General features: G+C 40.9%; 1 long non-coding RNA gene across 1 annotated transcript; it reads right to left on the minus strand.

Moving 5' to 3' along the window:
- Positions 1–17,458: 17,458 nt before the first annotated feature.
- LOC309360424 lies at positions 17,459–20,721 on the minus strand. The gene is made up of 3 exons (XR_014164134.1): positions 19,862–20,721; positions 18,331–18,419; positions 17,459–17,532 (listed from the first exon to the last, which is right to left on the minus strand). It is a non-coding gene; the product is annotated as an uncharacterized lncRNA (long non-coding RNA).
- Positions 20,722–24,677: the final 3,956 nt, after the last annotated feature.

Consider the following 24,677-nt stretch of genomic DNA (forward strand, 5'->3'; position numbering starts at 1 on the left):
TAGGGAAGGACTAAGAAACAAAACACTCTGGAGAGGGAAGAAGGAAGCCTGCCACCTACTATTACAATACAAAAGCAGATTTTGCTGTTTTCAGCCGTTCTTCAGATTACGCTGAAAGTCAGGACTTTAGCCCAACGAAGCAGTAGGAAGTCAAAGGCAGTGAACTTGAGACCCTGATTCTCCCGATAAGGAGAGTCGCCACTACCAGTAAGCAACAGTCTCCAAGCTACCTTTTACACACAGCAAATAATCCCAGCTCCGTGCAGCTATTGACGAGATCTTTGCCCTTTAGTTTCAACAGGAAATCTTAAAATGGAAAATATGCAGTGCAAAGGAAGGGGCGAGGCTGGCTTCAGTCATAAGAATGTACAGAGGGAGGGGGAGCAGGTTGTTTAAAATATGCAACCTTTTTTAAAAAAAAATTAAGCTCACTGGAAGGACAGATCCTGAAGCTGAGGCTCCAATACTTTGGCCACATCATGAGAAGAGAAGACTCCCTGGAAAAGACCCTGATGTTGGAGGGTACAAGGAGAAGGGGACAACAGAGGACAAGATGGTTGGGCAGTGTTCTCGAAGCTACGAACATGAGTTTGACCAAGCTGCAGGAGGCAGTGGAAGACAGGAGTGCTTGGCATGCTCTGGTCCATGGGGTCACGAAGAGTCAGACACAACTAAACAGCAACAACAAATGTGGGTTGTATCCAACTAGGTTCTACTCAAAGCGAAACATTGGAAATAATGAACCTAAAATAATCATGTCTGAGTAGAACTGAAATATACTCAGAGTCGCAAAGTGATTTCATGCTCTTTATTCAGCTCATAGTGGTGAGGAGGAATGAATGAAAGTCCCCTCAAAGTATCTGCTTTATATACATTATTTACACAATAGGCTGCACATGATTGGCTAATTCCGGAATTCTACTGTAAGCCAATCAGGTTGTGGATTCACTGCTATCTGGAGCATGATTGGGTGGTTCCTGCTAACCAATCATACTGCTGCATTGTTCTAGGACCAATCAGACTGCTGCATTCTGAATCCTATTGTTCTAGGACCAATCAGACTGCTGCCTTTTGGAGCCTATTGTTCTAGGACCAATCAGACTGCTGCAGTTTGGATCCTATTCAACTCAGTACATAACAAGAACTGAATCGGATATAACTGTTTCACACAAGCTGGTTACTGTATATTGCTGCTATTGCACCCAACATCTCTATATTTCGTGAAATTCCTGAGGTTTCACTTATGGTATTTATTTGCTGAACTGGTGAACCTGGTAAATACTTTGTCTCTGTAAAGGCAGACGAAGATGAGGGAAATGACTCCAGCTCATTAATACTATTTAATTGGCATTAGAAGTTATAAAAGGGGGGAAAAACCAGCTGCAGAACAGCAAAAGCCAAGATATACAAAATTTGGAGCCAATTTGGAGCCCTCCCATCTACTTGGCCACGAGCTGCCTCTTAATGTCCTGTAACTAGAAACTCTAATATCTACACTCAGGAATGACAACACAAACTACATGTATATGTTACATTTTTTTGGCTACTAATAAAGGTAAAGGGACCCCTGACCATTAGATCCAGTCGTGACCGACTCTAGGGTTGCGGCGCTCATCTCGCTTTATTGGCCAAGGGAGCCGGCGTACAGCTTCCGAGTCATGTGGCCAGCATGACTAAGCTGCTTCTGGCAAACCAGAGCAGTGCACGGAAAAGCCGTTTACTTTCCCGCCGGAGCGGTACCTATTTATCTACTTGCACTTTGATGTGCTTTCGAACTGCTAGATTGGCAGGAGCAGGGACCGAGCAACGGGAGCTCACCCCGTCGCGGGGATTCAAACCGCCGACCTTCTGATCGGCAAGTCCTAGGCTCCGTGGTTTAAACCACAGCGCCACCCGCATGGCTACCAACAGTGGGGTGCAAAATGCCTAGTCTGAGTCTACATGCACTTTAAGTGAAAAATCAGTGGAAAGAACACAGCAAGCAACCATCTCAGGGCCAGATTTAGGTTTGATGAGGCCCTAACCTACTCAAGGTAATGCGGCCCTTTATATGTCCAGCTGCCCTTTGTCAACAATGAATTCCCACTGTTTTTTGTGTTCAATATTTGCTATATGGTAATTTATGTACCTACACTGTTGCTGTACAAGGTTTTGTTTTATTTGTTTTTCATCTTATATTTTGGAAATGTACATCCAGGGTGTTTTTTTCTTTAGATTTTTGGGAGGGCCCCAAGAGAGTGGGGCCCTAGGCTATAGCTTGTTTAGCTTATACGTAAATCCAGCGCTGAGTCAGCCACTCTTTTTCTTGGGTTTTTGTTTGACTTGTCTCTCCTCAAATGCTGGCAATAAACATGAAGCGTGCAGTCTTTATTTATCACTTAACATTGTGCTACAGAAAAAAATCACTCTCGGATGGCAAGAACAGTCCACAGGCAGCTTATGCTACAAAAACAAAGAGCTGTTTGGGTTTTGTTTTTGTTTATTTTTAAGAACTCAGTCCCAGTGAGGGAAAGGTATAAGCATTTTGACAGTAGTTCCAAATCGACTTCATTGTTCTACAAATTTTGCACCTGTCTTCAGAGGGGAAATTCTATGCACTGAAAAATTCTTCACAATAAAAATCTCACTGGAGGCAGGAAAGAAACATAAAGATGACGGGGGGGGAGAGAGATTTTCAGCTTTACAATGAAGTTTGGGCACTAGGCTTGGTACACAAGGCAGCTGAAATTGCCAGGCAAGAAAATATATCTCATTATTGTGAAGGATCCAATATATTTTGTCCTCAAACTCTTGCCAGGGAAAAAGTGTCCACCCCAGGTGAGCAGCTCATGCAGACTGGCATTCACCAGGTCCAGCGCTGAGGGCCTTCCGGCAGTTCCCTCACTGTGAGAAGCAAAGCTACAGGGAACCAGGCAGAGGGCCTTCTCGGTAGTGGCACCTGCCCTGTGGAACGCCCTCCCATCAGATGTCAAAGAGATAAACAACTACCTGACTTTTAGAAGACATCTGAAGGCAGCCCTGTTTAGGGAAGTTTTTAATGTGTGACATTTCAATGTATTTTTAATCTTTGTTGGAAGCCACCCAGAGTGGCTGGGGAAACCCAGCCAGATGGGCGGGGTACAAATAAATTATTATTATTATTATTATTATTATTATTATTATTATTATTATTATTATTATTATTATTCACCAACCTGGTGTCATCCAGATGTTTTGAATGACATCAGACCCAACCAACACAGACTATTTAGCACTAGGGATGGATTAATCATCCTATTTCTGATCTATGTTGAATTCACAGGTGTTCGTTCAGAAGGCCATTCTATCTCATTTCCCTACTTAAAAATATATCAATATGCATTCAAAAGTCAGATGAGTAAGTCATTAATTAAATTTTTCAGCCCCACAATGATTGCTTGTTTCTATGTTTTTAGCGGTTCTCGTTTTTACATGTGAGCCACCTTGGGTCTTATCAGAGAAATAAGGTGGGGTATAAATAAACATACAGTAATAAATGAGGTGACCTCTTCATAACAGGGGCATCACAGCTGAAAGTGCACTCTCATTTGTTTCACTTATGATGGAAGCAGTGTTAGAAACTGAGATATGAAATTTAGGAGCTAAATGGCACCTTAAACCTAGGTTATGGGCGCCACAACGAAATATCTATTTGCGCTTTTTAATAACAAGAATGCAAAGCTGAAATATTATGTTCATTTTTCACATGGTCTAATCCTTCCCCTGCCCATCTCCCTAATATTCTTAAGAGGGTCTCTTCTCCAGTCTTCAGAGGGTAGCTGGAAGTGGGGAGGCAGAAAAAAGTCGTCCTTTCCTTCTACTCTGCAGTTTTAATCTGAAATCTTAGGTGTGGTACTGCACACACAGCTCAGAAACTGCTCACCCTAATGAAATTCTGTGTCCCAAAATGTGCCTAGAACAATGGGAGTTTCGAACACTGGGTGGAAGTACTCTGGGAGAAGAAGGGAATCTAGCAAATTATTAATAATAATAATAATAATAATAATAATAATAATAATAATAATTGCATCTCTGTTTTCTCACGCTATAAAAAATCTGGTGTTTATTTTAAACTACAATTCACAAAAACATTATACGTGGAATACACACAAAGAGAGAGAGAATGTCTCACAGAAAAAAAGACACTTTTGTTACAATCTGGTTCCAAACTGCTTGCCTCATGCAACTTCTGCAAAAGGGTGACACAGTCAAATCGTGGGCCACAGTAACTTCCCAGACACTGCCATAAGCTCTGAGTCATCCCACCATTTTCAATAGTGTGATATGTCAACAGTAGTATCAGTAGCCGGGAAGGGGGGCGGGGGGGATACAGGCTCTGAAAGGAAACAACCATTTTTTAAAAATTGTGAAAGCGATGTGTCTGCTTAAGCAAACACCAGATTTTTTTTTTTTAAAAAAAAAAGCAACTCCTCCAACATTTGTAGAAATCAGTTATTTAATGTTCATTTATTTGTATATCAAAATGTGGTCATTAGGCAAAATTGCGTTTTTAAAATTAGCATATTAGGAAGACAAACATTTAAATGCTGGCAAATTTGCATGAGAACATTAAAAAAACAAACCAATCACAAAGCTCTTTTTTTAAAAAAAGTGGCATGTTACACTCACTTAGGGATCATCCACCCTTCTGCCTGTCCTGCCCCTTTCCCCCAGGAAAACCTGGTCCTTACCGCTGAATTGTAGTTAACACCAATCAAGTTTTCTGCAGAATGATGTTTGCTCCAATTCAGCTGCAAAGAGTGGGTTTTCCCAGGGGAAAGCAGTGGGACAGACGGAAAACCACTTGCACCCATGCCTAGATATCATGGGGCAAGCAGAAGTGTGGATTTCTTTATTTTTTCATTTGCTTGCATTACAAGGATACCTAAGAAGTCTAGTAGCTGTCCCACAATGCCCCCCACCTCCAGCCCAAAGAACTGATCTGGAAAAAATACTGTGGTCAGCGGTATCAAAAGACACTGAGGGATCCACTCCGCCCCCTCTCTACCAGGCTGATCAAAGGCATTTCAGGCCCTAAAGGGACCCCTGACTGTTAAGTCCAGTCATGGACGACTCTGGGGTTGCAGCACTCATCTCGCTTTCAGGCCGAGAGAGCTGGCATTTGTCCGCAGACAGCTTTCCGGGTCATGTGGCCAGCATGACTAAGCCGCTTCTCGCAAATCAGAGCAGCGCACGGAAACACCATTTACCTTCCCACCGGAGCGGTACCTATCTGACGTGCTTTCGAACTGCTAGGTTGGCAGGAGCAGGGCCTGAGCAACGGGAGCTCACCCTGTCGTGGGGATTCGAACTGCCAACCTTCTGATCGGCAAGCCCTAGGCTCTGTGGTTTAGACCACAGAGCCACCTGCGTCCCATTTCAGGCCCTAGCTGTGGTCTAAAGTCAGACTGTGATATGTCTAGCTAACCAGCCTCCTTTGAGAGATTCTGAAGCTGACCAGCTGCCACCCTTTTGAACATCTTGCTCAAAAAGGGGAGACTGGCATCAGGTCAGCAGTTATGAAGTATGGGGAGGATTTCTTGAGAAACAGCTTTATCATTACCACCTCTTCTTTTATACTTCTTCCCAACTCTGACACAATGTTCCGGGATCCAGCAGGATCTCGCTCACTCTTATCAGTCAGGATGGACAAGAGTTGAGGCAAGAACTTGCCTTGCCCATATTTTCAGGAAACTGGTGCAAACATCTGCACAGGGACAGATCCCCAGCAGCGGTGTCAAGCTCTGAGTGAATGTGTGGGGTTTTATCCTTGAAGTTATTTGCAAAATTGTCACAGCAAGCTGCTGAAGGTTCCAGCGTCCTCCTGGCTGGGCTAGATTTCAAGAAGGCTGTCACCACTTAGAATAGCACTGCTGTGTGGCTCTCAGAGGATGAAATGGAAGAATCAAAGTAAAGCCCCCCCCCCTTTTTTTTTTTTTGCTTCTGTTACTGCCACATGGGCATGGTAATGAACTCTCACTTCCAGTTACACTGAGAGGTGGTGATTGGTCATTCAATGAGCTTTATGGCTGAGCAAGGCAATGAACCCAGATTTCCTTGCTTTAAATTCAGCGCAATATTCACCACATCACACTGGCTCTCATCACCTTTTCCTGCTAAAATGGAGCTGTGAATTTGTTAGATTTTAGCACGTACCTTAGAAGCAAATTCTGCCCAAGGTCATCTGAAATGTGTTATAAGGTAAAAAGGTAAAGGAGCCCTGGACGGCTAAGTCCAGTCAAAGGTGACTATGGAGTTGTGGCCCTCATCTCACTTTTCAGGCTGAGGGAGCCGGCGTTTGTCCACAGCTTTCCGGATCATGTGGCCAGCATGACTAAACCACTTCTGGCGCAGCAGAACACTGTGATGGAAGCCAGAGCACATGGAAATGTTGTTTACCTTCCTGCCACAGCAGTACCTATTTATCTACTTGCACTGGTGTGCTTTCATCAGCAAGCCCAAGAGGCTCAGTGGTTTAGACCACAGCGCCACCCACGTCTGATTCTGTCCATCACAGACCTTGCCACCATCAAGGAGACGTGGCTAAAAGCAGTGTTTCTCAAATGGATTGGAAGTGGAGAGAAACAAAAGAGTGATGTCGCATGTCACAAAGCTATGGATCAGTATTTCTAATTTATGCATCAAAACACCGCTGGGATCATTGAGAGAAGTGGGGTCATATGTTTCTACGCATGCCTTGTAGCCCAGGTTGCTGGCCTTTTTTTACCAGGTATCTAACAACATGTTATATGGCAAACTCATGCCTGTGGTTTGTGCTACAGCAAAGTGGATAGACATGAAGCAACAACCATCATTTTTTGGCCAGACCCCAAAGATTGGACCCTGGGCTATAGTCAACTAAGTTTTACTCACAGTAGACCCATTGAAAGTAATGGCACTGAATGTGGGATTGCCAATCTAAGGATCAATTGATTAAAGACAAAGAGTATCCTAAGTGCTTTTCAGCTCATGAGAGTTGAATTCTTTGCCTGATGTAGGGTTGGCACTGGGGCTGAAGATGACTCATCCTTTAACAGCTGTGTGCCAGGCAGAAATTACTACAGTCAAACCTCGGTTCCCAAACACCTCCGTTTTGGAACATTTCGGCTCCCAAACGCCAAAACCCCGGAAGTAACTGCTCCAGTTTTTTAACAATTTTTGGAAGCCGAATGGCTTCCGAGTCACGTTTTTCATTTTTTCCCATTGACTTTGCAGCCAGCAAAGTTTTCGAACTTTTCAGAAGCCAAACGGTCTTCCAGAACGGATTAAGTTTGAAAAACGAGGTTCCACTATATGGGGAAAGCTTCACCTGTTTACATTCTGTCTGTCAGATATCTTATTACTTCCATATGGTCCCTGATTTATTTTGGGGCCTCCATCCCACCTACCAGTGAGGATGCAGATTTGTATATGACGCGAGGTACATGCAAATCAAATGCAAATCTATACCCTATTTTGTGAGTGAGGGCTGATGGTTTGAGCCACATAGAGTGTCTTGGGCATGGGTTATCCTGTCAGCACTCCTGCACCTTAGGATGAATGTGGAATAATATAACTCCAATATTTCACAGCATTACCATAATAATAGTTCCATGTTTTGCTTTTCAGTGTAAGGACATCATCGTTAGGCTCTATTTACACATTCTGTTCCCAAGGTTTTATTGCTTTTTTTATTGTTTGGGGTGAAGTCAGTGCCCTCGCACTGTATATGCAATTGTCTCCTTCAATTTAAATGGAATAAAATAGCTATTCAAAAGACAGACAGCTGAGATAATGCTCTTGCATGCATAGAAATGAACATGGCTGCATTCCCTTCCACAAATCCCATTAATTGCTGTACAGAAACTCCTAACAAAAGAGAGGCACGTCCAGTCAGTGTTTCCTGTAACCATCTTCTTCTTTAAGGCAGTTTGTGATCTGATTTTTTTTATTAAAAAAATAATAATAATAATTACAGGGAGAAGTAGGATTACCTTTTGTACTGTCCTAAGCTTCTTTTAAAAAAATAAATACACCTCTGCTTGTTTAACAGGCCCTATTGTTTAAGAAGAAACATTGTGGATCTGTTTTCACTGGGAATGTAGAGAAGTACCAGCCTATAGTTAACCAAGGGAATTAAACACAAAACTAAGCTAGATGGAAAGTAGGCGATGCAAATATTTTTATGAGGAAGTGGTGCATTGTGAAAACATTCATTCACTTTAACAATCATTTTTTATTATTGATGTAGGTGTAAACATTTGCGTCCTCAGAACACAATGTAGGGATTGGTCCATTTCAGTGGCCATTTCTCAATCCCAGGTTAGATGTAATAACACAAGGGATGTTTGCTTAAAGCTCAAAAGAAGATTGCATTAATGCTGCAACAACGATATTGAAATCCCAAGAGAACATGAGACTTGAAGAAATGGAGAGTAAAACCTGGTTAAGGAACTGGCCAAGGAAATATGCAGTCTTCAGAGTATGTGCTATGGGGACAATATGATTACTCATACCATTGTGTCTCTTGAACACATACTCTATTTTCTTTTCTGCTCAAACTTTCTATCAAGACGGCTTACTGCTGATTTGCAGAATGTGAATATGTGTTGCTACACAATACTCAGTTGCTGTGTGACACCCACTCGAAATCTAAGTACAGAATGACTCAACATTTCATCTCACCCTATATGAGTGAAGAGATATCCCAGAAGTCAAACAGCAGAGTCTATTATATCCTTATTCGTTTCCAAATGTCCACCCATTTCCTTGCCCACTTTTCCATTCCAATACGCAAGCGTATAGCTCTCTTTTCTGCAGTCAAAACTCTGAATATTCACAGGATTAATACAAATAAATTTTATGAGTTTAGATATGCTCCATGATGGGAAATGACAAACATGGTGTGGTGGGGAGAGATTCACAGTATGAACATGGTATGAAGCATACACACAATTTGAGAGCCTGATGAGAGGATGAAGAGTGGAACGAGCACAAGAAATCCATAAAAACAAGCAGTTTGCTTCCCAGTGACCCAGACATGTTTTAAAGGAGTATGTGTGACATACAGGCAAATGTGGACCAATCATTTGTATTATATATAAAGTTTTAATTCAATAATATGGCCAATATAAATATGCATTGTAAGCAACATGAACAAACTGTACCCACAGAAAATCATAAATAGGAAAACCAACACTTCTATGGTATCTAGGTGAGAATCGAAGATTATGATTTGAAGTCACACAGGAGTGGACCAAGAGCTGTCCTAAAACAGCAGACAGTACTGGAAAAATCTCAAGATCCTTTGCATAATTTCTTAGGCATTTCCAGACAATGTAGTTCTCTCTTGGGAAGATTTCAGAGCTAGGACTGATTTAACACAATAAATTGTTCCATGGTAAGGACATCACTGTTTCTTTGCAAGGGTTCTGCCTAAGGGAACAATACTATTGCACCGGCAGGGCCGGATTTAGGTTTCATGAGGCCCTAAGCCACTGAAGGTAATGGGGCCCTTTATATGTCCAGCTGTCCATTGTCAACAACAAATGGTCTCTGTTTGTTGTGTTGAGTATATGCTACATGGTAATTTATCGACCTAATAGTTATCTAAAGCCATTTGCACATACAAAATATGGAGTTTATCCAAGTAATTGTTGAACTGAAATACAATTTAGAAGAAGTTTATCTTATATTTTGGAAATGTACATCCAGGTTTTTTTCCTCCTTCAATTTTTTGGGGGTCCCCCAAGAGAGTGGGGCCCTAAGCTATAGCTTGTTTGGTTGAATATGTGCTTCAGCAATTTTTTAATAAATAAAACTGTTTTACAGAAGTACTTGAAATCATGTAAATATACACACACCAAATCCAGGGTCACTGATCTCCAACTCTGCCAGCCCAACTGCTCAGGGACATGACTGGCACAGGGAAATACAATTTCTTTACTGCCTTCATCGTCATGTGGTCAGCACAGTTATGTCTCCTAACACAGGTTCAATTAGCTTCAGTACAAGGTTTCCACCATTTGTGTGGCAGTATTCGTCCAACCTGCGCCATCGACTGCAGCTCCTCAGAGTACCAAGGAGCCATATGATATCCATAGCACCCAAGAGGAACCTTGGGAGTGATTCTGTTGATGTTCCACCATGAAACAAGCGCCTTGACAGGATCACCTCCTCTATCCACTGAAAAAAATCCCCCAAAGTCATCAGAAATCCATGAGAATCCATTAGCCACCAAGGGCAGACCATCTTTCTTCTCTGGCCCCCTGCCCTTGCAGGTGGGACTAACCATTACAAGACAACTTCACCAAGAAGTGGTCTAACTACGACAACAGGGCACTACTTTTATCCTTCCAGACTTGATCCTTCCCCACTTAAAGCAATTCAAAGGTGCACCCTGTTTCATGTGTCAGACTGATCTGAGAGGATGCCTTGCTTGTCATGGATGGCCAAAAAAGATTAGCCTTCTATTTAAAATAGCAAACAAACAAACAAAACTGTTTCTTGTTTGTAAAGTTAATGATAAATCTTGAATTGCCTAGAATACTCCATTTCCCATTAACTACAGTTAGAGATTCATAGAGCAATAGAAGCTCAACATCTTCCTTGTGGAAATGGCAAGTGCCTTCTGTAAAGAGATTTCCCCCTTCATTTTCTCCCCTTTCAGTGTCAGTTGGATTTCTCTTTCTGCAGGTTGTGCAGGAGATGTTTCCAAAACAACAAAGCAACTTTCCGTTGGTGTCAAAGAACACCAACAGCCATCTTGGCATACTCAAGTCTACAAAAGAATGTCAAATCGCTTCAGCATACATTTTTGGTACAGTTATGTAGCCTTCCCTGGATGGCACAGGGAATTATGAATTCGACTTGCCAAGCCCTATTTTTAAGATTTTTACCTCACGCAAAAAAAAACTCCCACCAAGTTCAGAAGGAGCATTGTGTGAGGGAAACGCTGCAGGAACGGGCTTGTATTATTTTGCCACATTTTCCTTATGTTTAAAATGACATGCTGTACCTGGCAACGGTTCACGTTTTGACTTCAGCTCAGAGTCTCCTGCAATGCCCAGCAGCGATGAGGTGACTTGAGGACAAAAGAGCAGGCTGTGCTCTTAACATACAAACACATCCTGATCTCCATCTCACTCTGCTAGGCCTAATTATAAACCAAGTACTATTAAACTAGTTGGAGAGATGGATATAACTGAAAAGTTGTCTGTGCTTCCAGCAGCAACAAAAACCTAATTCTTTTCTTGACGCTATTGTTTTGGTTTCGCCGGGGGAAAGCATCCCCTAAAATTCCTGAGGGCCAGGCTCTCCTCATAATTTCTGAAATTACTAAATGTGGGGTTTGAGCAATGGATTCAGCAAGGCCTAAAGAAAATAAGTCAAGCCAGCTTCCTCGTGAGCTTGGCATATAGAGAGGTGCCATCACAGAACAAATGCAGGTGATGATTTACCTGACAAAAGGTAAGACACTCAGCATCAGACAAGAAGGGGGCTGGGGTTCCTCCCCCAGCTGTGTATTAGTTTGCAAAAGATAACAGCAGAGTTGGGAGGGGGAGGTTGCCAGGGTAACAGGGGGTGTGATGTCATCACAGGAAAAATGTGTCCTTTTAAAAAACAGAGCTTTGCACTAAGGGGGAGGGAGAACTCCATGCACTTCAGTTAGGAGAGGCTGTACTGAGAGACACTTCTGGGGTGTAATGTTATATAAAAAATAATAAAAAAACATTAAAAAAAATTTTAAAAACTTCCCTATGCAGGGCTGCCTTCAGATGTGTTCTAAAGGTTGTATAGTTAATGTTTTAATGTTGTATTTTAATCTTGTTTTTAAGTTGTATTTCAATCAATTTGTTTTTATATCGGTTGTTAGCCGCACTGAGCCCGGTCTTGGCTGGGGAGGGCGGGGTATAAATTATTATTTATTATATAAAATTTATCATCATCATCATCATCTCCTTGGCTTAGGAATCGCATAACTCCATACCTTCCAACATTCCCCTGATGAGAATAGGGATATCCCAAGGATAAGCAGAACATTCTGGGATCATATCAGAAACTGGGATGGCTTCTGTAAATCTGGGACTGTCGCTGGGGAAAAAGGGACACTTGGAGGGTTTGTAATGTTCTGCACTCCCTCCACCAAAACTCAGGTAGTAAATATGTGCAAAATAAACTAGTTTCTGCTGTGCCTCATTCCAAAGGAACATAAACCCTGGTTTATGTGAAAAGACCCCTGGAATCTTGCTACCAGTCAGCAGAGATTGGGGTAACCTGTAACATTATAACAGCATTAGCCTGATTCTGTGGCAATTACATGTGGCAATTACATGTTGCCTAGTCCACAGTTGCAAACAAAATAATGAAGGGGGTTGTTGTTGCTGTTGCTCTCGGAGTGCAATGAGGGAATCAACGGAAGGACACAGGAAGAGTTTTCAAATAAGACAATGGGACGCCCTTTCTGTGCAAATACAAATGTGCATTTTCATTTTCTTGCTGTGAACCTTTCTAGCTCTTTTATATCCACAGCATGGATTTTGTTTTGCTTTTCTGGCCTTAATATAGACATATTCCCTACTATGCTCATTCCTGGTTATATATGAGCACGCTAGACTACATGCCACTGTTAGATCCCATCCTTTTGTTTCAATTTGCACATCTATTTTAGTTTGCCAGGAAAATTATATTGCTCTCTATTGTACGATTAAAGCTAAGTATTAAAGGTCTTCCTGAGCAATGAAAAATACTTTATAATGTCAACCATATGTCAAAGTGAAATGAAGACCCTTACTTGCACTGGGCATAGTACTGGCCAGTTGCTTTGTTAGAGAAAAATCTTGGTTTTTTTATTCTCTCTCTCTCTGTCTGTGTGTGTGTGTACATACACACATACTAAAAATTTAAAAACTGCTGGAGGCACTACCTCAGGTGCTGCATATTGCCCTATCCACATTTTAAGAACTTGATTGTTTAGTGAGGCAGCATCTGCACTTTGGGACTCCCTACCTATTGAGAACGAGCAGGTGCCTTCACTGTACATTCTTGTTTAGACAAGCCTAGCCAGGTGCTTAGAATCTTTATTTATTTTTATTTTTAGTATTTTAACTTTTGTATGGTTGTGATTCTTCTTGATTTTACTGTTTTATCTTTTTGAAAACGTCTTTTAGGGTGTGTGTTTTTACAATCAAGGCGTGTACAGTATCCATTTAAATAAATAAATACATAAATGGGAGTGTTAACGGCCATGGTGTACATTCACTAGGCCTCGTGGAGAATGTGCATATACTACTTCCATAGGAAATGTGCATCTCTCTGCTGAGTTCTGTACATTCTTGGCCGCATTTTGTACATTCGCTGGGCCATATGCACATTCTCCAGTCAGTATGCATAGTCTCCAAGAGACACGCCCTTTTGTCTAATTTTTGTTCGCCCTTTTGTCTAATTTTTGTTCAGAAGTGTGCAAATTGCCTAGGCTGCTTATGGGCCATAACCTCCCACTGGAGGAGCGGTTGGGGGGGGGAGGAAGAATTATTGATTTATTTAATCAATATCCCACCCTTTAAAGGAGCTTTTTTCTGCATTGCAGCCCCCTTTTCACTACTCTTAGCTGCTTCCCAGTCATCTGAGGAAGAAACAAGCAGGACTGTAGGAATTGGAAAATTTTACAACCTCCCTTGCCCTTCCACAATTCTGGTGGAAATCCCCCCCCCCAATGCCCCTACTAATTTAGGAAAAGCTTAATGCAAGCATGGAGCCAAGCACAGGGGAAGGGAAGTTTAACAAACTGAGGAAGGTTTACCCAGCAGGGAAAAGAGGTCTGGGGGAGAAAAAGTGTGAAATACATGTGATCCTGTATGTGATAAATGCCACTCTCTTGTTGAGCAACCATTCATAACACAGATTGTTAAAAACATGACACAAACTAGCATTAACAGTCAGCTCTGAAAGCAACCCATGAAGAAAGCTGAGGGACAGGAGGATATCAATACTGCAACAGTTTTTCACACCTAGAGTTGTCCCTTAAAATCATTCACAGAATATTTTATGGCCAGAGAATCCAGATGCAATTATTCATGATCTATTCAAAATGAATTGTTCAAGAGGGGGTTTGATTCTTTTAAATATATGTATGCACAGAGTACCCAGCAGGATTGACACCAACCTTTTCCCTGCACAAGGTGAAAAGGCTAAGCTGCTCTTCTCTGCCTCCAATTTACAAGTAGTTGGTCCCTTTCTCATCTTTCAGAGGTGATGAACCATCTCTAAGGTGCACATAGGCCTTTTACAAGACATACCTGTACTCAATGTCATCTTAAAGGCACTTTCTCATCAATATCACTTCCACATGAGAGGGCTGCCATTTTGGGCAAAGATGAGAACTCGTCACATCCTTCATTTCCGCATCTTTCCACACGCACACAGAAGTCCCTTTAACTTTTAAAAGAGACACAAATTTAGGCTTCTTTCTCAAAACAAATGTCTAAAATTGCAGTATCACCCAATTTGCAAGGGAAATGTGGCTATTAATCGATTACCATATAATCATTGAGAATAACTTTTGTTGAACCAAGCTGCCTTTAAAATAATGTGAGCCAGCTTCAATACCACATGTCCTGTACAAGTTCTATTTGCAGTTGTCTGTCTCTTGATAGCAAGTACTGAGTTGGGTGTTCTAAATTTATTAACATAACCACTCGTGAAGGTGGGAAAGCAACCAAGATGTGATCTGATCTAAAAGTCCCACTGGATGAATGTCCTTGATTTACCGGACTTGATGAACTTTCTTAGCAAGCTTCTATAATTTTCAAATGTTGTTTTTCATCTATTGCAATGTCACTCAGCTGTGTTCTTGCTTCACTTAATACTTGCCTTGAATCATTAAGAATTGACAATCTGGCCTTCAGCATCTTAAATCCACATCCTTGGGGTTTTCTCTGAACAAAACTAGCAAACTACCTGTGACACTTGTCACCAACACATCCATGTGTCACACTTATGTGTAACCACTAGAATAAGCCAACAGTCAAGAAATCTCACTTCCATGTAATGTCAATGTACTGATGTACTTTAAGAAGAAACAAGATATCAGTGACAGTAATTTGGCAAAAACTGGAGCGGTGTGTGTGTGTGTATTTGCAAGGTCATACAATAAATGTAAATATGCCCCAAAGACATATTTAGTCCAAAAAAATGAGCCAGTTCTAAGCAGTTGCCTAATAGGACTTCCTTACAGTATAAAGGTAAAGGTTAAGGTACCCCTGCCCGTACGGGCCAGTCTTGCCAGACTCTGGGGTTGTGCGCCCATCTCACTCAAGAGGCCAGGGGCCAGCGCTGTCCGAAGACACTTCCGGGTCACGTGGCCAGCGTGACATCGCTGCTCTGGCGAGCCAGAGCTGCACACGGAAACGCCGTTTACCTTCCCGCTAGAAAGCGGTCCCTATTTATCTACTTGCACCCGAGGGTGCTTTCGAACTGCTAGGTTGGCAGGCGCTGGGACCGAAAGACGGGAGCGCACCCCGCCGCGGGGATTCGAACCACCGACCTTTCGATCGGCAAGCCCTAGGCGCTGAGGCTTTTACCCACAGCGCCACCCGCGTCCTTACAGTATACAGCATCTTAAAAAGCAGAGACATCACCTTGCCAACAAAGGTCTGTATAGTTAAAGCTATGGTTTTCCCAGTAGTGATGTATGGAAGTGAGAGCTGGACCATAAAGAAGGCTGATTGCCGAAGAATTGATGTTTTTGAATTATGGTGCTGGAGGAGACTCTTGAGAGTCCCATGGACTGCAAGAAGATCAAACGTATCCATTCTTAAGGAAATCAGCCCTGAGTGCTCACTGGAAGGACAGATCCTGAAGCTGAGGCTCCAATACTCTGGCCACCTCATGAGAAGAGAAGACTCCCTGGAAAAGACCCTGATGCTGGAAAAGATGGAGGGCACAAGGAGAAGGGGACGACAGAGGACGAGATGGTTGGACAGTGTTCTCAAAGCTACCAGCATGAGTTTGACTAAACTGCGGGAGGCAGTGGAAGACAGAAGTGCCTGGTGTGCTCTGGTCCAGGGGGTCACAAAGAGTCAGACACAACTAAACGACTAAACAACAACACAGTATAGTGAATAAGCAAATCTTATTTACTTATCCAGGAAAACCTCAGAGTTTTACCCAATTTTTTACCTGATAGAGCAGTAGGAAGTATTATTCCCACAGAAACCCACTCCAGGACCCATTGAATTTCAGAGTATTATCAGTTACTACTATTTTTCCCTTTTCTCTTCAATCATGAAATATCTTGTTCCACACTCCAGGCAGGTGCTGCTTTAATTACATTTTTGCTTTCTGACAAACTGCCAATTATGTCCATTCGCCATTTACAAAATCCAGTGTTTTGAAGTTTGCCCATCATTAAACATTACCTTCCAGCGTTGCTTTGCTTCTGTCATTAAGTACTGCTTAATCTTAAATGCCAACAGTCTATAACCTGCGTAGATGGTAATAATACGGCTTTGGCAGGTGCCCAATAAAAGGACTTAGGTGCACTTAGTAAAATGGGCTATCTCTGACAAATACAAAATGCTATATTCTCTGCCAGCATTCACATATGTAATAGATTCACACAGACAAAATCTGATATCACATCTACCTAGTTCTGTCTACCTTATTATTGTGATTGGTTCAGGAAGACGTTATGTATTGTTTATATTTTGGAAATTCTGTCCATAACCATTTGTTGTTGTTGTTTAATCGTTTAGTCGTGTCCGACTCTTCATGACCCCATGGACCAGAGCACACCAGGCACTCCTGTCTTCCACTGCCTCTCGCAGTTTGGTCAGACTCATGTTTGTAGCTTCGAGAACATAACCATTAGAAAATGTAAAACACAAAAGTAGAACTGAATTTGTTTTGTTTTGCTTTGCTTTGTCTTTTTTTTTTTACTCTTAATGGTTATTTATTCGAAGAAATGAAACTGTATGAGATTACCACTTTGACAGAACTGATTGTCTGGAAAAGCTCACACAACCCTCCCTTCACTTTCAAACAACATGTGTTGAGAATCATAAAATCATAGAATTGTAGAGTCGGAACGGACAGTGGCGTAGCGTGGGGGGCCGGCCGCACCGGGCGCAACATCTGGGGGTTAGGGTTAGGGGGTGCAAATCCATGGGTTAGGGGGCGCAAATCCATGGGTTAGGGGGCGCAATTTACTTGCCTTGCCCCGGGTGCTGACAACCCACGCTACGCCACTGGGAACGGATCCTGAGAATCATCTAGTCCAACCCCCTTCAATGCAAGAATTACAATGAAACCATCCCCATGGCTTCTGCAGGTAACTAAAAACCACACTGAGTTTCCCAGAAATAGTAAGGGTAAGTTGTTTAGTTATAATACAGCAACACTATAAGCTCTGCTCCGAGCTACTGCAGTGTGGACTTCTGAGATCTTTGGAACTTGCAGAAAGACTCTCCTACAGATTGCAGCAATCTACTGGGTGTATAAGGGATAAGGCGGTCTCTCAAGTAGCCTGGTCCTGAGCTGTATAGGGAGTTGGAGAGAAGGACAGCAAAGCAAACTCTTTCAATTGAGCCCAGGGAGTAAAAAGTTTGAAAATGTCTGCACTAATCTGAAATTTAAAACATTAATTTAAAATGTTGATTCGAATCTGCCAGAAAATAATCTGTTTTCCAATAAGCTTGTTGATCCTTAAAAAGCAGTCTATAGTATTTGTTCAGGTGGACCACAAGACCATGACTAAAATAGCAGAAGAACATGTTTCAGAGGCTTCTGTACAGAGTCCACTGCATCCTTTTGTACTGAAATAACATGTCTGTCTGGTAATGCATTTGGTCACAACAGAAACATTAGAATGCCCTTCCAGCTGCTTGCTTATTTTTTCGACCAAGATGAACATGATAAGAGAAGGAAAATTAAGAGAAAAGGGAAGTCTGGAATGGCTTCACATGCTCTATGGCAAAAGACGCTGTTACTCTGAGTACTTTGGAAAAAATCTGGTGTTAAGGTAGACTGATTCCAGGGTGCTCTTCTAATAGAGTCAGATAATTCTAAAATGTGTGTCCAAGAAGTGAACTTCTTATGACTTTAATGAATCCTACACATCAACATTCTTAGCTGTTTATGAGTTTGTGAATTTTAAGCCAGGTTAGTCTATTAAATCAGGGAAGAAAAATTGAACTATGAACCTTTTTTTAAAAAACAAAACCTGCAGGGAGGGGGGAATTGCAAAGAAAGCTAGCAGGCTAATTCAGAAAAAATGTATATTCAGTAGCTGGAAGCCATGCAGTTCCCTGTTTAAATTCAGGAAACCAAGATTACTTTTGTGCCTTTAATCAATAGATCTCCTACTGTCAAACTGAATGTGATGATGGTAGCCAAATCTGATTGATGTGATGTCATCTTTGTAGCTAAGATGAAAACATACAGGTTTTATATACTATAAGCAAAATTTGTCAGGCTGATGAACTTTATAACAGTATCTTTCCACAATAAGCGACATATTACTATGTGTTTACACAATACAGAGGACCAAGTTTTCAAACAATGATAAATCATTACTCTGGATACTTTCTGCAGGTTTCTGCGGGTTTTAAATGTCATTTATGAAGTGTACTAGCAGAAATCAGGATGTTGCCCTTGGAAGATGTGATTTTCATTGAAACTCCCCTGAATTTCAACATATATAATTTACTCATAACATGTTGCTTATATTGGCAAGTCTATCCCTTTATGTTCTAGAGCTTTCAGCCTAATAATGTAACTTTGCTCTCAGAAAAATATCTTGATTTACATAGCCAGCAGGTTATTGACTCTGGAACCACAATGACAAAAGGGGCACCCTCAAAATTACTTAAGAGATGAGCCTTTTAAGTTGAATACCTCTCTTCCCATCCCTTTCAGCTTCTCAGATGAGATGTATTCACTGTAAGGCAGTATCCAAGTTCTAAGTCTCCCAAAACCTGGAGCCAGCCCTGATGAGTTGCTTTATTTGTTTAAACAAATTTGCTTCATCATATTAACGATTATAATAATATGGAAACCTCTACTATAATTTAATATGTCCTGGTTTTTCAACTGATCATTTATTTTTGGTCACCATAGAATCTATTGTATATATATATGGAAATTTGAGGCAGGAAGCAGTTTTCTAAAAGTTCCTCTATAGGCCTCCAAGCACACCACTGCAAACAGTATATTGAAATGAAATATTTCACAAATGGGAATTGGGCCATTTCGCCACCTCAGTTTCTCATCTGTATTGATGAGGGGGTGGAGAGATGGATAGAGAACCAAAAGCAGTCACGTATACTAGCTGTTGCTCAGACCTTTGCCAACAACATTTAACACACATTTTAACCCCTGTTGTTGTTTCTGATTAGCTACTTATTTTGTTGCTGAAGCCTGAAAATGCCAATTTCAAACACCCATACCCTGCAGAAAGAGTACTTGACCAGTACTTTCCAGACAAGCAGCTGTACAGATTTGTGTCTAAATGCATTTTAAAGCAAATGGAGAAAAAAAAAATACTGAATGCTGATCCCAGGAAGTTTAGAACCCACAGGGCAAAATTCATATAAAATTAAGCATGTTTCAGCCATATTGATTTTGACTGGGGGGAAATTAAGCATATACAGTACTTAATTAAAACAATAGGATTTAAAAGTGCATGTTATGTTACATTCTTGTAACAGAATTACTTCTAGAACATTGTGTCCCACTAGATTTGTTATTTGGGTCTTTCCCCCTACCTTCATTCTTCCATACAATTTATCCAACTAGCTCCATACAATCTACTTAAATATTCCACACACCTGTATGCAAAAATGTACTTTGCACACAGTCTTTTTACCTTGACTGAATTGCTGTAATAGGAGCCCTGATGAAGGGACTGAAATATTGGTTCCGCTCACCAATTTGCTCCTGTACAACCTGAGATTCAGACTAAGCAGAAACAAGTGTAAAGAAAAATAATTGTAGAGAAATGAAAAAGAAAGGGCAGAAACTGAAATAATATTTCAAAGTAGGAAACAATAATAAATGCATTTGTAACATTATTTGATTCCTGTGTTTGAAACAAATGTAATTTAGTGATATTACACTAGTGAATGAGTAGCAGCAATTCTAAACACACAGACCTGGGAATATTTCTCTTTGAACTCAATAGGATTGACTTCAGAGTAGACATGCACTGGAATGCACTGTCAGTAAAATCAAAATAAAAAATTGCTACTTATTATTGGCTGTGTAACTCATATTGAAGTCAATTCACACCACATAACAGCAAGAGTCTGATACTGTTCAGTCATTTCTGTTGACCAAGCACTTCAACAGCCTTTAAAGGTCATAAGCATGAATATTAGTATAAGCAACAAATATAGAAATCATAATTTTAAAAATCCAATGTGTTCCTATAGTATCCAAAGATTTCATGCCTCCTCCCACAAGCCTTTTTTAAAAAATTGCCCTTGACTTTGGAGTTTTAACATTATGGTTTTCTAAATTTTCTCTAAGCAAATCCCACCTCACATTACTGAACATGGTCAAATTGGGTCAACTTAGAAGTGATCCCTCAAAACGCTATACCAGTAGAGGTTTCACTGAAGTGAAGATTTGCACTAGGGAAATACAGTTTTGAGGATGACAACATTAAACAAGAACTGAGTACCAACTTGCATCATTTTTAAGGTTTCTTGTACCAAAACAGCTATGCGGGGGAGGGGGGAGGATTAGCAACTCTGATAATGAGATCAAAAAGAATCCTTCACCTTTTACGAGATCAACAAGGGATTAGTTCTTGTCACTAAATGTCAGCAGATAACACTTGGAATAAAGCACAGAAAACAGATTTGTGGACAGAATAAAGTTGACATATTTAGATGATGGATTTACTTTGAAGTTTCCAGCCATTGCAAATCTAACTCTTTTAGACAAACCTCTTGCCCAAAATACCAGTCTTAACAATTGTGTGACATATTGACAAGATGACATGTTGTGTAACACAATCAAGGGAGACTGTCAAATAAAATGGAAGAATTTATTTATGGATGAAAACATTATTTGGCAATCAAGTTGCAGTCTGAATGCGAAGTCACAGTTCCAGCTGATAATTGTTAGGTTGCTCATTAGAATCCTCTAATTTATTCCTGGGATTATTAATGAAAGCAAATGTTCTTTTATCTATTCCTCCTTTCCTTGTTATCCTTCTAGCATATGCTTGAATTGTACCCTGGAATACTGAGGGTGCTGGTTTATTTAAAAGAGCAATTTGGAGCTAACATTTTAACAGCATATTCACTTCCTATGGATTTATATCCAAAAACATACAGATTGAAAACATGATTTTTGTTCACCATCCCTTTAAAATAATAAACTATGCTAGACATATTCATAGGTGACAATTTACCTGGCAGCCTTGGACTACAATCCTAAACATACTTACTCCTGACTAAATAAACATTCTTTGTGACTTTCACATGTGCCTGTTGGACTTATCCTGAAAGTAGACAAACAGCAAAAGGGTGAAATACTATTCACCTATAGAACTCTTTATTACAGTTCTGTAACGTAAAAAAAGCTTATTCATTTTTTTACCAATTCATCCCTATGGTGAAGAACTGGTGCACAAGCACAGAATGCACATTTGCATTTACTTATAACAGAAGAAGACTGTGCTTCCCTTATCTCAACCCACACCAGTACATTCTCATATGCTTGGACTCCTGCAATGTGTTCTATGTGAGGCTACCTTTGAAGGTGACCCGGAAACTGCAATTAACCCAGAATGCAGCAGCTAGACTGGTGACTGGGAGTGGCCACTGGGACCACATAACACCGGCTCCCAGTATGTTTCCGAGCACAATTCAAAGTGTTGGTGCTGACCTTTAAAGCCCTAAATGGCCTCGGTCCTGTATACCTGAAGGAGCATCTCCACCCCCATCGTTCATCCTGGACTCTGAGATCCAGCGCTGAGGGCCTTCTGGTGGTTCCCTCATTGCAAGAAGTGAGGTTACAGGGAACCAGACAGAGGGCCTTCTCGGTAGTGGTGCCCACCCTGTGGAACACCCTCCCTTCAGATGTGAAGGAAATAAGCAGCTATTTTATCTTTAAAAGACATCTGAAGGCCGCCCTGTTTAGGGAAGTTTTTAATGTTTAATGCTGTATTGTTTTTAACACTTGATTGGAAGCCGCTCAGAGTGGCTGGGGAAACTCAGCCAGATGGGTGGGGTATAAATTATTATTATTATTATTATTATTATTATTATTATTATTATTATTATTATTCTGCTGCTGCTACCGTTGCCAGGCTGGCATCTACCGAAATGTAGTAACAACAATAATATGCTGGTAAAACAAATGGACACAATTAACCATTCTTTGTCAACCTACTGAAATAAATGAAACTTCCACAAGAGTACAGAACTCCTTTGCATGTTCTGTTTATTTCAGTGGTGCTGGCATAGAAGAAGTTCCGATGAATCATATCCACTCAGCATTACTGAATTAGAAGGACAAGCACTAACTAAGCACAAAGAGGTCATTTTTAAGTACCTTGGGGGAAATGCCAAGTTCCAGGAGTGTGGGAGTCCTCTGCAATGCACCTCCACTCAGCCTTAAACTAGGAAAGATGGGGCATACAAAGTGAGAATTCTATCACATTGACTCCGACTTTTCTGAGTGTGCAATGCCAAGTGAGAATGATAATGTTACTTGGACATTCTTAGGGCCCTGGCAAATGCATGACCTTGCCACTCTGTGTAGCTGCCCCTGCCTGGAAGGCTGCCATTCAAGTGGAAGAGAATTTTATATTTCCAAATCTTTGTCCTACTGTACATTGTGATGCCAAAAATCTGTCTTTAGTTATAGTATCAATGACTCACCATGTAGAGCCCATGTCAAAGATACTAAAGTTGTTTCCATATTGCTCTAATTAAACTATCATGTCTGTGCAAGAGACTGTTATCGTAGGATAATAGTATCCTGCTGCTACATAAATGCCAAAGCAAAGCTGGAGACATTTAAGGCAAACTCTTGAAGCAAAATATTTACTTTCAGAACAGGAAACATCAATTCACTCCTCCATCTTTTATTATGGAGACCAATGCCCCACTCCCAAACATACTTGCATGCACGAGAATTACATTTAAAAAGTTGGACTTGCCTGTATTTAAATATACCTTAGGACTGAGTTAATAATTCCTATTCAGTTTAATAAATAAATACAGTAAAATATGTGTAAGAGAATAAATATTTATCACTTTGTGAGCTGGATATATACATGTAATATTGTAACAAACGTACACCAAACAGTTGCATCCTTACTGCCTAGCTTATGATCAGTTGAGAAAAATTAGCATCGATTGCTGCTTGGGAGGAACTATTTTTGTTGGAAATGTTGTGCAGGAGAAAAGGGTTAAATCCCCACTTTCCATGTGCTATTGCCCCATTCTCTGTGGCTGCATTTTTAAGAATATATTTATAGGGACACGGGTGGCGCTGTGGTCTAAACCTCTGAGCCTAGGGCTTGCCGATTGGAAGGTCGGCAGTTTGAATCCCCACGACAGGGTGAGCTCCCATTACTTGGTCCCAGCTCCTGCCAACCTAGCAGTTTGAAAGCACGTCAAAGTGCAAGTAGATATTTACTGCTCCAGCAGGAAGGTAAACAGCATTTCCGTGCGTTGCTCTGGTTTCGTCAGAAGTAGCTTAGTCATGCTGACCCGGAAAAACTGTCTGCAGACAAATGTGGGCTTCCTTGGCCAGTAAAGTGAGATGAGCACCGCAACCCCAGAGTCATTCGTGACTGGACTTAATTGTCAGGGGTCCTTTACCATACACACACACACACACACACACACACACACACACACACACACATTTCTATACTGCCCATCATCTGGGGATCACAGGGCAGTTTACAACATAAAAACACAAACATACATACCATAGTAACAAACTTTATATACTAAATGTAATCATTTAGTAACAAACAGCAAATATAATAAATGCAATCATAGATATATGTAGTTTGACCCTAAGAGTACATAAACCAAACATTGTAGCGACTTAATATGCAGTCATCCTTAAAGGCCATCCTCAGAACCCCTGTTTAGGTGGGTGGTGACTGAATGGATGGCCAGCTTGATTGCTCTCCCCAGAGAGGCTTTTCAGATGGCAATTTTGACATCATTTTAGTGCCAATCCTTTTTTTATTGCCTGACATTTTTGTCATTTGGTGTAAGCTGGCTGTAGTTTATTTATCTGTTCTGCTGAATTTAAACATTGCTTTTAGCTGTTGCTCTCTGTCATTTTATCTCTTTGATTGCTGTTAGTTTTATATTTATGGTATTTTTTTGCACCTATTAACTTTGCTTTAAGATACCATGGAAGCTTTAGTGAGCAGCAGCATAAATATAAAATAAAAGTAATTATATTTTATGCAGCTAACACACTTAGGTTGAATCTGGACAAGACAGAAGTACTGTTTCTGGGGGACAGGGGCTGGGAGATTTCCCTGGTCTTGAACGGGGCAATTGTGCCCCTGAAGGACCAGGTGCACATGGTCATGAGTATTTTATAGTGTAACTGCAATATAAATTATATACAGTTTTCCCTTTAGTTTACCGTGACCCAAAGTCAACTTCTTGTTGAGTCAAAGGTGCACAACACGT

Source organism: Podarcis melisellensis (assembly GCF_964234715.1).
Source record: "Podarcis melisellensis genome assembly, chromosome: 17".
NCBI classification, from domain to species: domain Eukaryota; kingdom Metazoa; phylum Chordata; class Lepidosauria; order Squamata; family Lacertidae; genus Podarcis; species Podarcis melisellensis.